At 41.4% G+C, this 16,619-nt stretch overlaps 1 protein-coding gene across 1 annotated transcript in view; it reads right to left on the minus strand.

Annotated features, from left to right (window-relative positions):
- Nucleotides 1–11,345, minus strand: part of GREM2 (gremlin 2, DAN family BMP antagonist) — a 39,195-nt gene extending 27,850 nt beyond the window's left edge. The window contains exons 1-2 of the mRNA XM_071549611.1: nucleotides 11,327–11,345; nucleotides 10,815–11,055 (exon numbers count right to left, since the gene is read on the minus strand). The gene's annotated coding sequence lies outside the window, so the exon portion shown is untranslated. The remainder of the gene's footprint in view (nucleotides 1–10,814; nucleotides 11,056–11,326) is intronic.
- Nucleotides 11,346–16,619: the final 5,274 nt, after the last annotated feature.

The raw sequence follows: 16,619 nt of genomic DNA on the forward strand, positions 1-16,619 counted from the left end.
TATTTCTAAAAAACAGTGTTTGATGACAGAAACAGTTTTTATAACTCATAAAGTGACCCATAAGATTCTGTTCAAACAATGACAGTATTCTACAATCACAGAATGGCCTGGGTTGGAAGGCAACTTTAAAGACCTGCCAGTGCAACACCCTTGCCATGGGCAGGAACACATAACACTAGACTAGGTTGCTCAAAACCCCATCCCACTTGGCCTTGAACATTTGCAGTGATGGGACATACACAGCTTCTCTGAGTAACCTGTTCCAGGGTCTCACCCACCCTATTAGCTCATGTTGTTGTTCAGAAAATTTGGGAATATTGGTCTTTGGGCTGTCTCTTAAACAGCAATCTTATCCAAAGATTTTCCATTCTTAGCAACTAAGCATGAGTATCTAGATGACTAAGGCCACCCAGTGCTAAGAGGGTTTTCAACACACCAAGAAGTCTGCACCTATGAGCCTTGTCAGCTAAAGGACATACAGTGTTTGAACACTTACATCAACATTTACAGCACAGTTTCTGAGCCAGTTTCCCGTACGTGTTGAGTTATACCATTTTAGACATGCAAACAGCAAAAAGAAAGGCTGTAACAGAATGAAGACACAACCTAGTGGCCAGGAGCAGAGCTAAGGGCAGGGTGATCCTTTCTGCAAAAGCTTAGTTATTCTGCAAATGCCTAGTTAGTGATACCACATGGGCATAGCCATAGGTAGCACAACAAAGCAGGGATACTTTCTGGACCATTAACACTTTGTGCTGCTTCTGGCAGGGATAGAGTTAATTTTCCTCACAGTAGCTGGTATAGGGCTAGGTTTTCGATGTGACAGTGTTGATAACACAGAGATGTTTTAGCTACTGCCAAACAGCACTTGCACAGCATCAAAGCCTTTTCTGCTTCTCATCCCACCTCACTAGAGAGGAAGCTGGGGGTGTACAAAAAAAGCTGGGAGGGGACACAGCTGTGAGAGCTGACCCATATTCCAAACTATATGGTGTTAGGCTCAGCACATAAAGCTGGTAGGAGACATGTTCAGAGTGATGGTGTTTGTCCTTCCAAGTTGGAACATGATGAAGCCCTGCTTGCCTGGGGATGGCTGAACAACTGCTTGCCCATGGGAAGTAGTGAATGAATGACCTGGTTTACTTTGATTGCATATGCAGCTTTTGCCTTCCCTATTTAACCGTTTTTATCTCAACCCAAAAGTTTTCTCCCTTTTATTCTTCTGAATCTCTCCCCAATCCCACCAGGGAGGGGAGTGAGTGAGGGGCTGTGTGGGGCTTAGTTGCCAGACAAGGTTAAAACACAACACACAATTAAGAGACTATTAGATTCCATCACCTCAAAGAAATTGGTGGTAAGTTGAAACCAAAAGACCATCACAGAAGCTTTAGGAAAGGTTTACAATCAGTCCAAAGACAGTACTTATTTAAAAGCAAAACTGGAGTGTGATTCTCACTCTAAAAATTCTACCAGCATTGCTGTGTGATGTTATCATGCATATAGAAGTTCAAAGTTAATAGTGTTTCTGTTGCCCAAATTAGGGCATCAGCCTTAATCATGGTAAAGTAAGACAGTTTTCAAATGTTTTTAAAGGAAAAATAAATATATTGGGGAAAATATCTAATTTGGAGCACTTTATAACCAAAGAATCTTAAATTACAATTCACTTTTATTAGGCGAATAAGCCTCTCTTTAATTAATATAAATCTAACCCTTCATATTCTAGTATGACAATAAAAAATAATTTGGGATTGTTTTGTAAACAATAACAATAAATTTAAATCCACTATAAATACAATGACCAATACGTTTCAATGTTCTTAACAAATATGTCTTAATTTTGGTGTGGGGGCAAAAAAACAAACAAGCATGGCATTAGCGTCTCAAAATCCTTACATTCTACCCATTCAGATAAAGTTGTAGCTTAAGTCAATCACCTTTGACTGCTATCCAGCAAAGTAAATTAAGCTGGCGTGTGAGTGGGGAGATGAACTGGCAACTTGCTATTGCCTTGAGTTACAATTTGTATATAATGGGGCAAACTGGAAGTCCACTGACTGGAGTCTATCTGTGTGGATGAAGCTCAGCAGGAGAGCCAAAATATGCAATACTCTATTTTACCCAATGACAATGGAAGATAGGGATTTCTTCAATCTGCAGGTGAAGTTGCCAAGGACAGAGCTAAGGAAGAACTCATCCCAGCCACGGCCTGGACTGCCATTGGAGCTGTACACACAGCAGTGTCTCTCTCGAGACAAGAAACCCTTGGTGTGAACTTCTCACCCATGCGTATTTGCAGTTCTGCTGACTGAACAGATCACCTAAAACCAGAGTAAAAATTCCCGTGGGTTCCTGGCAGTCTCAAAGATCCCACAACATGCTGGACTGTACTACAGTCATGGTTACAACAGAAAGGCATTGCCTATAATGAGATGGTAACTTACCTGGCTGGGAAAAGTCATCTCCAGAGATTCGACAGACATTTAAAGTCCAGTTTAGATGGGAGAGGAATACAGGAGAAATGAGACAATTCCTCCAGAGAACAAGTGTGTTGAATAGGATGAGGCAGAATCCTTCAGACTTAAATTATCTCATGCAGGTTAGGAGCTCACATTCGCATGTTACATGAACAGGAGAAGAAATTAGTATTTTGGGGTGACTTCACGGGTAGCATACAAATCCATAAATTTCATACAGAGTGATCCTTGATTTTAAGGCTCTTTTCTGAGAAATTTCATAGTTGAGAGGACCATGGAAATTAACTAAATTCCCTAATCACCTATGTATCAAATAAACTTATTACCATATGCAGCATGAACAGCTTACAGTATTAGCTTCCATAACCGATAGTGACTTCATCCTACCATTCCTACTAATTATCAGCATATGGTGGGAATAATCCACTAGCTTTCTATGGTGCTCAGAAGTACACAGTGAGCAGCTGCCCACTTTTGCAGGAGATCTGCCATGTTGGAGATGATGAAAACATTTACAATAGTAGCTTATGTAGCTTAGTAGCTATGATTATGCTACTCCTTTACTCCTATGCTACTCCCCTCTACTCTCACTATTTAAAAAAAAATATCCTGCATGCATTTCAAAGCAAAACTATTTCATTTTATTTTACTGATTTGCAAGCAGAATTTGGGACCATGTAAAAATGACCTCTTAACATGTACTTCAGAATTGAAAGTCATCCCTGTGGCCTTTTCTTTCTCCAGAATTCACTCTCTACTTGAAACACTGGCCAAAGGTACAGATAAACAAACACTAGTAAATATGAAACCGGACTGCCATTGCTTCTCAAGAGTAAAGCTTGCCAATGCCAGATATGGATCCAGACACATTGCTGGTTTTACCTCTTCCAGAATAACTTTTCCAAGGAGCTACACCCTTGTCTAGCTTGCTCATATTCTAAAAATCGCTGTTTATGACTGTGGCTGTAATAGTTGACCTAACCAGAAGTGCCAGAAATCAAACCACAGTCTTTGGAAAGCAACAGGATCCATAAGCTTATGGACTCCTTATTTTGACAGACTATGCTATGAGATTCCCAATCCTAAACCGCCTGAGATGGCTATGCCAGGATAAAAGTTCAGATTCTGCAAATCACATCCATTTTGTTACATCTTTCAACTTCTGGTGTAGTTTTAAATGGACACCAAATCTGTTTGTCAGATGGAGTCCGAACTGCTAAATAAATAGTGATAAATTTCCTAATATTTCTGGGCAGACTGTTCCTGCAAGTACAATGCATGTTTATCAGTTTCCCACTGAGCTAGAGTTGACTTTCAAATTTCCTTTTAATCTTATTATAGTAAACATAGTACAGCTCTCTGGCAAACAAGAGGAACATTCTTCCTGTAATATCATATGCTTCTTTTAAAGAAACCTTAGAGATGTCCAGAAAAGAATTAGGCTCAACTTGGCATGACACAATAAACTTGTTTCCAAAGCAACAAGCTTTATACAATATTATATTTCTATACTGACAGAAAACAAGGCTACTTTTAAAAAGAGAAAACTAGCATTTTCTGACAGGTACTTAAAATGGTGTTTGCATGTATCACATTTTGAAAGTCAGCTATTGAAACACGTACATAAAAATAATTTTTCTAGTTGGAAGCAGTCTCCCTGAGTTGGAGAGTAAACCAAATGGATGTAGAATTCAGAAAATAGTAGACTAGTTTGTCAAGGAGCTTTTTCAGTGCTCCTTCAAAAGGAAAGAACCTTAAGTGCAGAAAACTTTTTTTTAAAAAATGGATAAAGAAAACCAAATGGGACCTATATAGTATGATTTTCATTTAAAGCTTCTCTTCACTTGAGAGGAATTTATGGCAGCCAAAGATGTGATTTGTCTTACAGTTAGCAAAACCCAAAAATCTAGATTGAGCTGTTACGTAACTTTGTTTAAGTGACTGAAGGGACTTTGGGAACCTGAAAGCAAGACAAGTGGCATAAGCTAGTGCAATTTCCAACTGTGTGTATTTGTCTTCTTTGCTTCAGGGTTTCTATAGAAAAAGAAAAGGGCCATGACAAGAGTGCTATTTTCACGTCTTCTGCGATTCTTGAACAAAATACTTTTCCTAATAATTGGCTTCTCTAACATTTGAATCTTCATCTTTACCTACCCCTAAGAAGTCACAAGGTCTGAGCTATGACTTTACTAAAGGCTCAGCTTCAGTAAGGAATGATATTATTGAAGAGGCAGATCAACAATCTTTCACTGCCTACATGGAATCCAAGATGCTTACAACAATTTGTTTCGGTTTGTAAGTAGTCACTCTTAAGACTATCTCAGCAAAAGCTGTTCTCACTGAAGGATCAGGCAAAGTTTCCATGGACTTCATTAATAAAGAATATAGACCAAAGTCAACAAACATGCTTAGTACAAATCTGTTTGGTGTAGTAATCCAAAAGGTGTCAGCCAGAGAACAAATTAAGTCAAAATACAAGCGATAGCCATCTCTCTCTTTATTAGGAGACTTTATTGGATGCATCCATTAAGTCATGCAACATATTCACATATTCCCCGTCTTCTTTGCCTGTCAATCTCTTCTTGTTCCTCTCAAAGGACATTAAGCTCCAAATTATGTTGACGGAACAGGAACTGACAAACGATAGATGGATCATAACAAAAAACATGCCTAGAACAAGGATGTCTGACATCTGAGAGCTGGGATGTTTTCCTTTTTGGATAGAAGCTCTGACCCACTATTTACATCCCTATCCCAAGCTCTCCCACATATTTTTAAATTCCATCTTTCCAGATGTTATCTGTATGGAGACTGGCCAGGTTTATGGGCAGGATCCTGCTTAACTCTAACCCAAACTAGTGTTTTGGCCTCACTGGAAATAAAATTAGGTCTGAGATTTGCACCAGGAAAAACCCCTGCCATTTCATGCCAGAAACGTTCATGCAGAATTTTTACAATGCTGTTTATTTTTTTTGTTAGCACTACTGTAGAGTATCAGGCTATATAGCATTACCATAACACTTAAGCAGGGTAATAGGATAGACTAGACGTGGATGAAGTCCATATAAAACTGCGCATAAATGGAGAAGGGCAACTAGCGTGCATCTAGACCAGCTCAATTTCAGTTTTCGAACTCTAGTAAGTGTTTGTACAAGAGAAGGTCAACAAGGCGTTCTGCATGAGCTGTAAAAATGTTGTTTCCAAGTTTTAAGAGATGTTAAAAATTCACAAAATTTTTAAGACTTATTGCTGTTAAATCCACAGTCTGATGTTGTATTTGTGCACTGCCCATCACACTCAATAAAAACTGGTTCCAAAATGAAATTTGGAGGGTAAATAATATATTTTCCTTTCTAGTCTACTTTTACTTCTCCCACACTTCCTTAACACAAAATAGAGAGAAACAAAATCTTTATGAGTCTTTCTCTATTTGAAGGTATCACAGCTCTAATCTCCTCAAGTTTCACTACAAATTATGGTTTCTTAAAATACTTACTTCCTAAACAATAATGACCTTCAAACTGTCTGGAATGAGAGCTAAATTTACCCTTTTTCTTTCTCTAAAAAAGCTTATAGAAAAGACAGTAGCATGCATATTTTTTATATACAACATATATTTACAGTATAACTAATTCTATATGGCAGGGTAGTCTATATGAAAAACTGACCTCTGGAAATCCCCTTTATTTTTATGATTAATCTAAAATACATCACTATTAACTCCTACAGGTATTATGTAGACAGCAACAAAGAACAAAATATTCAGAATCTCATAGATAAATAGAGTTAAGCCTAGAAGAAAAAAAAATAATGTTAAAAGTAGGTGCACTACTTTTTGAGAAAGACAGGTTACAACTGAAGTTGCCATGATTATATCACACCAGATATTGAAAGATAGATTGCCCTCTGTTTAAATGTCCTAGATCAAGACAGATTTTTATGGTCTGCTTGCTCTTCTGAAATAGGCTTAGAAAATCTTCTTAAAAATTATAATAAAAGGCTTAATGCATTGAGAACAAGAAATACCATGGTTTCAAGTGACGTATCATCATCTACACAAGCTAAAATCTATACTTCATCCCACAGAGAAGGTATGCCTTGAAAAAAAGTTTAGAGTAGACAAACTCTAGCTGTAGAAATAAAGTCATGGGAGAAGGAAACGCTCCCTTGTTAGTCACTTCCTGTTCCGAATAGCGCAACATTTTCTGAAATCTAAAAGCAGTCTTGGAGCAGTCACAGTGATTCACAACAAGAAGAATCTTTGTATCATTCATGCTATACATATACAATCCTATCATTTCCATCATGATCCCATGAAAATGTGTGTAAAACTGAAGAGTTGGTAAGAAGTCTTATTTTTTGCAGCAATGACAATTGTCTTCTGTTACTAAATGAAAGAAAGATATGATCCCTGATTGTTCCAATAATATATTTCTAGTAAGAAGTGTTTTCATACAAAAGATAACTGTTCATAATTAACAGAAGCATTTTTCTATTTAAAATAATTTTCCCCAAAGAAGCCAATTAATGAAAAACATGAAACTGTAAGAAGACAGACAAATCACCAAACAACAAAGAAGGGCCATTTTTTCCTGTTATAGTGAAAGCTGAATTAAAAGATGTTTAACATGTCCTAATCGAGCTTCCAGTTTTAAGCAGATGTTTCTAAACATCTCCCTGGGCATGACACCTTCCCACCTGCCTGAGGCCACTGGACTGGACTCCATGGTTAGAGCATGATTTTCATCATGTGCTGGGACTCGAACTACCCCTACAGGTGGAGCCTCCTCCCAAGCAATACTTCTGGTGCCATGCAGGAGATGTAGTCTGCCATGATGTTGCACCCAGGAAACACGGGGCAGCATTTCTGAATGATAGTTTTAAAGTTTCAAGCCAACATTTCTCACCACTCTCAAATGCAATGAGGAATATGAACAGCCTTATGAACCTTTATATGCACATGGGCTATGGCCGGTGACAGGCAAACATGAAGAAGCACCAGCTGTCCTTTCCTAAAAGCAATTGCTGTGTTCACATTTTAGCAGACAAGCACAAGTCTGCACTATGCAAAGCTTCCACTCAAGAAGTAATCTACTATCCCATGCCAGACTACAAAAAAAAAAAATTAGCCATCCTCATTTAGAACTGAAGAGGTCTCAGTGTGAGTAGATACAAACAGAACAGCCACAGCTGGTTGCAGGGCTGTGCTCTCCTGCTGAGCCAGGAGTTTATAGGTAACACATATGTGGGCAGTGGTGCAAGAAGCAAGGACTATCAGACACCCCTGGGAAAGATGGCTAGTATTGGCTTCAGACTGCACAGTGCATCAGAACCAGCAAGCTGCAAGTGGACCAAGTCTACTTTAACAGCTAGCACAGCCGAAACGGAGAGATAGGGAGAACAAAACATTCAAGTGCGGAAGACACCATATCTGTTTGACAGGGTTTTACTTCAGGCTAGCTTGGATCTGGTTCCATGGACTGTATTTCCAGCAATGACTCAAGCACATCTAGTTTAGATTCAACTTAAAGGAATCTAGCTGGCCCACTATGAGGTATATGGAGATGGGCACTAAGTGGGAACAACTGGAGGACAGGTGGCAAAAGCTTGCTCCTGACATGAACCACAGTGCTAATATAAATGCTCAACCATACCCATGAGCATCTGTGAGTAACAGGAAAGACCCTTCTGTGCTGCTCTTGAAGACCCTCTTCAAATGTGCACAGATCTGCACAGCAACTTGAACCGCTCATTGAAATAATTCCAACTCAAGCATCTGAAACTTATCAATTTAACAATTTCAAATTGGAATTTACCAGTTTCTGATGCTTGGAATTTAGCAGTAGTGTAAAGAACTATGAAACTGAGCAGGTGGTATTAAATTGGTTACCCAATCTATTACACATGACCACAACAGGACTACAAGATGATGCTTTGCATCTTTGAGATGTACACTTTCATAGGCACTGACAAACGGTAATGGAAACCAAGCAATTTTCAATGTATCAATACAGTTCAGTGAGTATTTCATATATTAATTTTACCCTCACCTGAGACTATGAAAGGAAACAAAAACTTCCACAGTTTAATTTTTCAACTTCTCATACGTTTGTTCTATTCCACACTGAAAGTCATGCAGAGTTTATTTGAAAGATAAACAGAAATAAAATAGTTCAGCTACGTCAACCAGCTCAAAATCTAGGGTTAATGGCATTTATTTTTGTGCCACCTTGGTAGAAGTCTTACTAATGCTTTTCACTGACACATCTTTCACTTACTTACCATGCTGCAGCGGAAAGCTAAGAAAACCTCGCTGCTACCAGACACACCTCCTCCCTGCACACAAGAGCTCTGCATGAATAGCAGGCTGCAAGAGAGGTGAGAAGGCAAAATTCTACTTGCTAGGTTTCTCGCTTTTCCTACAACTGAGATTTAGCAAACCAGTGTGCTATCTCCAGCTGCCCAGTAATGACACACAAATATTTAGAATTTAGGACTTCACTGCATCTCTTGGATGACAGCAGCTCCTGAGGACCATGCAACAAAAGTCAGAGATGCCTTGCTCAGAGCCTGAACCTTGAGGCAGCACCCTCATGTCCTGGCTATCAGTAACAAGCAGACTGCTGGTCCTTACTTCTCAGTTATGTTATTGGAGTGTTTCTTTAAAATCTTAGGATGTTCTTCAATTTTTGAAAGAAATGAAGAAAGACAAGCCCAAGAACCAGAAACCAAGTTTTGAAAGTGAAGCTTCTGCACTAAAATACATCAAGCATTCTAAGTAAATACTTCAAGGCTGTGCGCAAGTTCAGTCTTTAAGTTCAAGCAACAAACTAATCCCCTAAAGGAACACAGTATCTGTATTATATTGGAAGTGATGGGAAGACAGGACTCTGACGTGAATGCTGATTTCACCCTGGTTCAGCAAGAAACAGGCTTTTTGCAGCCTGATAACCAGCTTGCTAACTGGGGCTCTGAGCTAACATTGTTTGGTCTTGCACCTGCTGCTTCGTGATTCCTGGGAGGGCTGTGGGATTCATAACCTGGGGCTTTTTCTCAGGGTATCTCTATCGTTGCCATTTGTTTGGCTTAAGTTTGCTGACTCTACCCATCAGGCTTTCATTCTGTTTATTTCTCCTCTTTCAGAGAAAAAAAAAAAAGGTTTAAGTTGTTATGAGCTGTTAATTTTGTCCTCAGAAATCCACCGAAAGTTATATAACCACTTTCACAATAGCACGCTAAAAATAAGAGCTATTCAGCCAAATGCCACTGCAATTTTTTATAAGACCTGCGGCTCCAATTCTGCAAGACCTGTGGAAGCACAAATATCTCCTTAGCTTTAGCAGCAAGTCAAGCAGGAGCTCCCTGTGAGACAGACATGGGTTTGTATTATTATAATCCTCAAATGAAGGCGAGGAAAAAACCAGTGTATGTATACACACATGTATAGTTCCAGCTCATGACTTAAAGTAATGCTATTCGCTCTTGGAGCTGATACCTCGTGGGGTTTCATAATCACAAACCATCATTAACCCAAAGCAAAGAAAGAAAGGTACAAAGGGGCACAGGTCTCAAGCACGAGCTCATTTTTTCTCTGCTTTGTTGGGGTTTCTTTCCTTTCTCCTTTGGGAGGGAGCGTGGAGACGCGACGCGCGACGCTCCAACCCCAGAGCGACCTGGTCATACAGGTGACTTCCCAGGGCGCTGTGAGCAAGGCACCCAGACCCCGGCGCTGTCGGCTCTCGCCGATTTCGTTCCGTGCCTGTGCACGCCCCGCGGGCGGGCGGCGGGTCCCGGGATCCGTGCTGCCGCCGCGGGTCCCCCCACGGGCACGCACACGGGCACAGACACAGACACGGACACGGACACCGACAGGGGCATGGACACGGGCACGGTCACAGACACGGACACGGGCATGGACATGGGCATGGACATGGACACGGACACAGATACAGATAGAGACAGACACAGACACAGACAGGCACGGACACGGGCACGGACACGGACATGGGCATGGACACGGGCACGGACGCGGGCATGGGCTGGGCACGGACACGGACACGGGCGCGGACACGGGCACGGGCATGGGCACGGGTACGGACACGGGTACGGCGGGCGCCGCAAGGGGCGCGGTGCGGGACGGCGCGGCGGGGCTGCCGGCGGGCAGAGCGGCCCCGCGCTGTCACCGCCACCGCGCCCGCCGGCGCCGCTGCCCGTCCCCGGTGGGGCGGTAAGAGGGCAGGAAAGGAAGAGAGGGAGGAGGAGGAGGAAGGCAGCGAGCCGGCCGCAAGAGGAACGGTGCCGGGTGAGAGCGCTGGGCGCCCTCCGGCAGCCCCATACCTGCACGGAGGCGGGGAAGGGTCGGCAGCGCGCTCCGTCAGCCGGCTATAGATCCCAAGGGGAGATGAAGCGGGGTGGCGGTCGCCGCCCTCTGCCGCTGCTGCCGGTGGCGGTGGTGCGAAGCCCTCGCCGGCTGCAGATGCCCATAGGCGCTCGCTGGGGCCAGCGGTGCGCGGAGAGAGCGAGGCGGCTGTGCCGGTCCCGGCGGTGCGGAGAGCGCGGCACTGGCTCCGCGCAGCCACTGCCCGAGGAGAGGATCAAGGGCCGGCTTTCGATTGGCTCCGGTGGCCAAACAGCTCACCCCGGCCTGCCCGCCCGCCGCCTCCCGCCCGCCTCCCCTCCGTCGCCCCACGCGCTCCGCTGCCGGCGGCCCCGTTCCTCCCTGCCGCCCGCCGCCTTCCCAACCTGGCGGGCACAGGCGTTCTTTTACTCCCCCTCTCCTCCCCTCCGCCCCCCTTTCCCTAAAACGACGTCCAATCCCGGGCCTTTTGTTTATGTAGGGACATTCTCACCCTGGAGCTTGCAAAACACCCTTCTTCCCTTCGCGGCTTCCTCCTTGAGCTGAAGAACCTGCAACTTTAAGCATTAGTGACATTTTGTGTCATGCTCAATATTCAGACACGTTTGTTCTGTGAACATTTAAAAAATATCCCTAGCTGGTAAAATTAAAAGCATGCAGCGCCTGATCACCTGAGGGCTAAGTCTGAGGTAGGACAAAGCATTCTTTGCCTGAGTTGAGTTTGCTTTGCTTGCGGTGTTTGGGTTCATAGACCCAGCTGAGTTAACTACACGTCAAATCCTGGCATGCCCAGAAAATAGAATCAGGATGCTAAGCCTCCTCTTCCTGAATCTCGGTTTATTCAGTCACAGCAGCTGTGGTTGTCATTCCTTGGTGCATCGTTGATGTTGGTATTCCTTTTGCTCAGGATGACTTAAGTGACCTGTCGAAAACGATTCTCCCTCTTGCAGATGTGCTGTAGTCTTAAGTCAAATCTTAGACCTGTCTTCTGGGCAAATGGCAAGTCTTTGGTTTCAGTATGACCCTCTGTTTAAACAAGATACAGTTGAACCAGATAAATAGGTCCTTTGGGTTTTCTCAGTGCAGGAAGATGTTGTAATATTTCCAGTAAGCATGTTGGCAAAATTGCTTATTAAAATTAGGGAGAATAAAGTTATGAGTTATAACAGACGCACTCTTAATTAATGCAATGACCTGCATTTAACTCATGCTGTTAAATTGTGTCTGTGCCTGTTAGTACATCAGGTTCCATTAAAAGTCAATATTTATCTGAATTTGGCAGAGAGAATTTGAAACAGAGAATGGAGTTGCAGATATACCTTTGCATGACAGCAGCATGTACATTTTTAATATTGATCTCCATAGCATTTTTAATTGATTCTGTATTTAATTTTTTTTCCCTGCAATTTTTCATTCCCTAGAAAGCATGCATACTTTTGTCTCTTTGGGGCATACAGAACTAGTTAAGAATGTTTTTGTTTATATTTTGTACAGGCAAAAGTCAGAAAAATAAAAATAGAAATATTGAGAAATATAAACCCAGACATATTTAGAAATACCCATCGTTGGAGTATAATCCATCCTTCATTTTAAAAGCTTAATTTCCAAAAGCATCTCTCAGTGAATTCAGTGAACTACATGTCTAGAACTTTAGCTACACCCCAATAACAACCAGAAGATCCTGTTTCATTATATGTTTTTTTTCATATATTGCCTGTGTATTTTTTCCTGGGAGAAATGAAATTGCTAATTTAGACAACAAGCTACATTTCTAGCCGTGGCCCAACAGACCTCGCAGACACTGCCCCATCGCCTCCCCAACACCTCTGTCACAGGCATGTCTCTTCCTGTGTGCTCCTAATCCAAAGGACTGGCTGACATATATGTACTGTCTTTCAGTATTTCCTAAGTCAGAAGGTGATGCCTTCCTTCACTCTGATTTTTTCCTGGGAGGAATGATTCCTCTTGGATAATACTCCATTTCCAAGGCTTTTTTTCAGTCTTAAATTTCTCTCCCCTGATGGATGGATAGTTGTGTCCAAGGAAGGGGTATGGCCCTTCAGCTGAGCTCTTGTTGAAGCAAACACCATAGCAGGCTGTTCCCTTAGGCCTCCTTCTAGCTACTAGTTTTCAATCATATTACCTTATTTCAATGCAAGTTTTATCTTCTGCTTTGTGTTATTTGGGGGGAAAGCTCTGAACTCACTACAGTAGTTTTCTTGTAATATATTCTTTGTTTTCTTCTTTATAGGGCAAGAACTCTCTTTGGTACAGATGACTTAGGACTTCATAAAGATTTTATACTTTTAGACTTGTTACTTGTCATTAACCATTCTCAACATTGTGTTTGTTTCCTTCTGTGTTTGGATTCCTTTACAGCACTGATAAGTTTCCCTCTAGTCTTGTTCAATTTAATAGCTTTTAACCTGTCTGTTTTATTTATGTCTGCTTAAGTGCTTATTTAATCTTTTCCCTTATAACTATAATGACCTTCCATAGGTTACTATAATCCTAGAAGGTATGTGGGGAATTTAAAGATTTAAAAGTCGTTTGACTTCATAAATAATTTTTATTTTCTCATTACATGCTTTATTTTTAAAACAGAAATGTTTCATTTTCTGTTTGATCAATGATTGTTTTTCATACATGTCCCTTCCACATATACAGTAGTAAGGCAAACTGAGACATTTTGGATTCTAAACAACTTTTTTTTTTTTACAGTTTGGTTTATGAGAACTGCAAAGGGTGTTGATCTGACATAGAAAATACATAGCATGTTTATTCTTTGCTCTGGTGTACAACTAGAATTTTATGCCATTAAAATATTTTAGTTAGGTATGCAGGTTTTGTTTTGATTTTTAAATCTGAAATAGTTATGTGCTGCAGATAACATTTATCCAGCAATATCATTGTAAAGCACATTCATAGTGATATTGCTGCATTTTTCCTCCACTGTGAGTGCCTGACTTCTACTGTATGCTGTACTTAAACTAACAGACTAACCTTTTAATGTCCCCTGGCAATTACAGAGCCATTAATTCAGAAAGCTGTTGAAGACTATACCTACTTTTAAACTACAGATTTAATGACTGCATTCTACTTCTGATGTGACCACACTTCAGGATTGACTGCAATCCATGTCTTCTGCCTCACACTGAGACCAAACACAAACAACTGGTGCCCATCTCCTTCACAGCAAGGACCATATCTTTGTCACTATCACTACAGAAACTGTGTTCTGTTTTGCAGCCCTGAACACGGAGCTTGTCTTGATCTGTGAACACATCTGGTGGGAGTGCCTGGAGAGCACGGAGGGCTGTAGCACAGCCCTGGAGTCAAAGAAGGCTTGAGAGATGGTACAGTCAGTCATATACCTCAGCCTCATTCCTGTCTGCAGCGTTCCATAAGCCAGAAAAGAAGAAACCTGAGAGATCTGGTGATTTCGACCGGATTTTACCTGTTTGTAAATTGACATACCTTGCTCTGAATGAGCAAATTGATAATTTGTGTCAGATTAGGAACATACTCTCTCTCAGGCCCTGAGTAAGAAGTCAAGATCTATAGGTAGGAGCTGGGCTCAATACTCTCTTGGGAGTTTGGTGTCCTGAGAATCCTGACTGTCCAAGGGATGGCATATGTTTCTAATTTAGGCACAGTCTCACAGACTGCTTTCACTGCTTTCACTCCTTTGTTTCTTCATGGTTCCTGCTTCTCAACTAACCTACATTGTCTTGTTCTAGTCCTAGCTCACCTTTATCCACAACTTTCAGTGAAAGCACTTTGATTTCTGACCTTACTCTTCATTTGCTCTTTGGTTTGGGGTAGCCTTAATTTCTCAGCTTTCCTGAGTGTGTTTTCCATCTGGAGCTTTGGGCTAGTCTGTCCTTGGTGACTGACTCCTGGTCTTGAGTTTTCCCAGTCTCAATGGCTGGACCCATCCCACCTACATTCACTGAGCACAAGTATTCCACTTGTGGCTCCTTAATAACTTCCATTCAAAGCCTCCTTTCTGAATGGGAATTATAAAACATGATATGCTACTGCTGACGCAGAACATTTGGCACACAGCTTATCTTCATGATAATTCAGCCGCCTGTGGAATAGGTGCTGTGGGCAATATTGGGTCATGGCTTATGAGAAGATGCAAGAATGCAGGAGAATGTCGCGTCCCCTTAAGATTAATCACACTTGTCAAGATCTTCAACAGCTCATACTGTTTTCACAGACAATTAGGCACCTAAATGCCTTTGGACATAGTGCACCTGTTTTTTAATTTGGAGTTCTTTCTAACATTGTGGATTCAAGCCAGAAAAGCACTCTAAGCAGCGGAAATTTTGATCCTGTTTTTTCAGGACTTTATCTCTGCTATGTGAAAAACAACTCTAAAATATGTCTGTACCTGAGACAGGGCAACATCCCATCCCAGAACATGAATAAATACTTCATACAATCCCCAATAATGAACTTCATTAACATGAATAAATAAATTCCTGGAAAAAATATCATCTCTGTATTTCCCAGTCACCATGAATGAAATGTTCTGAGTATTGCCTGATTCTGACTTCAAACTTAAATTACTCTGTGTGCTCCTTACAAGGAAAATAAAGTGTTATCACCTTTCTTTGTCTTTCTTTTTTCACTTCATTCCCAGTAAAATTTCATTTGATCTGTCCAGATGCCCTGAGTTCATCTGTATGCTCCAGAAACCCGGCCTTTAGGTTGCTGAAAGTTGTCTCTCCTTAGTGTGTTTTCTTGGCGGAAATCATTGCTTCTCATACATTTACCTTTGAAAACTCTCGATATGGCTCACAAATTCAGTTTACCAGATTAAAAAAGATACGTACACACAGGGCCAGAAATAAAAATTCTCCTTGACTGGATTTTTTCCCCTCCTGAGAATGATTCCTACTTAGCCTGGTAAAGGCTTGATAAGAAATGCTGCCATACTGGGTTCCAAGGAGATCATAGTAAGAAAAGGGATAACTAGTGAAGAACAGAAAAAAAAAAAGCAGAGGTAAGGAGGAGGGTGTGAAATGTTCAAACCCTTCTAAGACAGAATTAATGGGTCCATATATATTCACTGATCCTCTCTCAGAATATGGTAGCCAAAAATGTGCTTCTCAACACTAACTTTAAAGCTGTGGTTTGTTAAGTCATGAACCCTTTACAAAATCCTTTAGATCTTAAAATAATTTGAGGAACCTGAGCCACACAGAACCCTTCAAAAACTGTTCATCTAGAATGAAAGCAGTGATCTCATATGTCAAAGCATTACAAATGTCTAGGCCTATGTGTTCTGTTTCATACACTCTGATATGTCTAGATGTTTACTTGGAACATCTTTAAATGACAAATAAAAGAAAAAACTGGTGTTAACTTGTCTGAAGTCTGTCATTCCCCTTCTCTAAATTAACCTTAGACACTCCTCTTTTACCCTGATTTGATGATGCTCTCATGGTTTTAGAGTAGGATGAAATGAATAAATGAGGACACCAGTTAACCTCCACTCTATCTCTGTTTTCTGTGGTTGGACTGAGAAACTAGCTGGCTGAAGAAGGGAGATGAGTAGCAGAGGGCAGAAGTCTGTTTGAGATGAGTTCTCTTCCTTCTTCACTGTCATGAGGGACTGTGGGGACATCTGGATCTCTAGGGAACATCATTAAATAGGACCAGATAACCTCAAAATATTACAGGCAGACCAGCCCTGTCGTATATGATTCACTTGCTGTATAACGCCTAATAAAGGCAATATGTGTGTAACCAGGAAGGCAGCCAATATAGCTTCT

This window comes from Pithys albifrons, chromosome 2, assembly GCF_047495875.1.
Source record: "Pithys albifrons albifrons isolate INPA30051 chromosome 2, PitAlb_v1, whole genome shotgun sequence".
In the NCBI taxonomy this organism is placed as follows: Eukaryota; Metazoa; Chordata; class Aves; order Passeriformes; family Thamnophilidae; genus Pithys; species Pithys albifrons.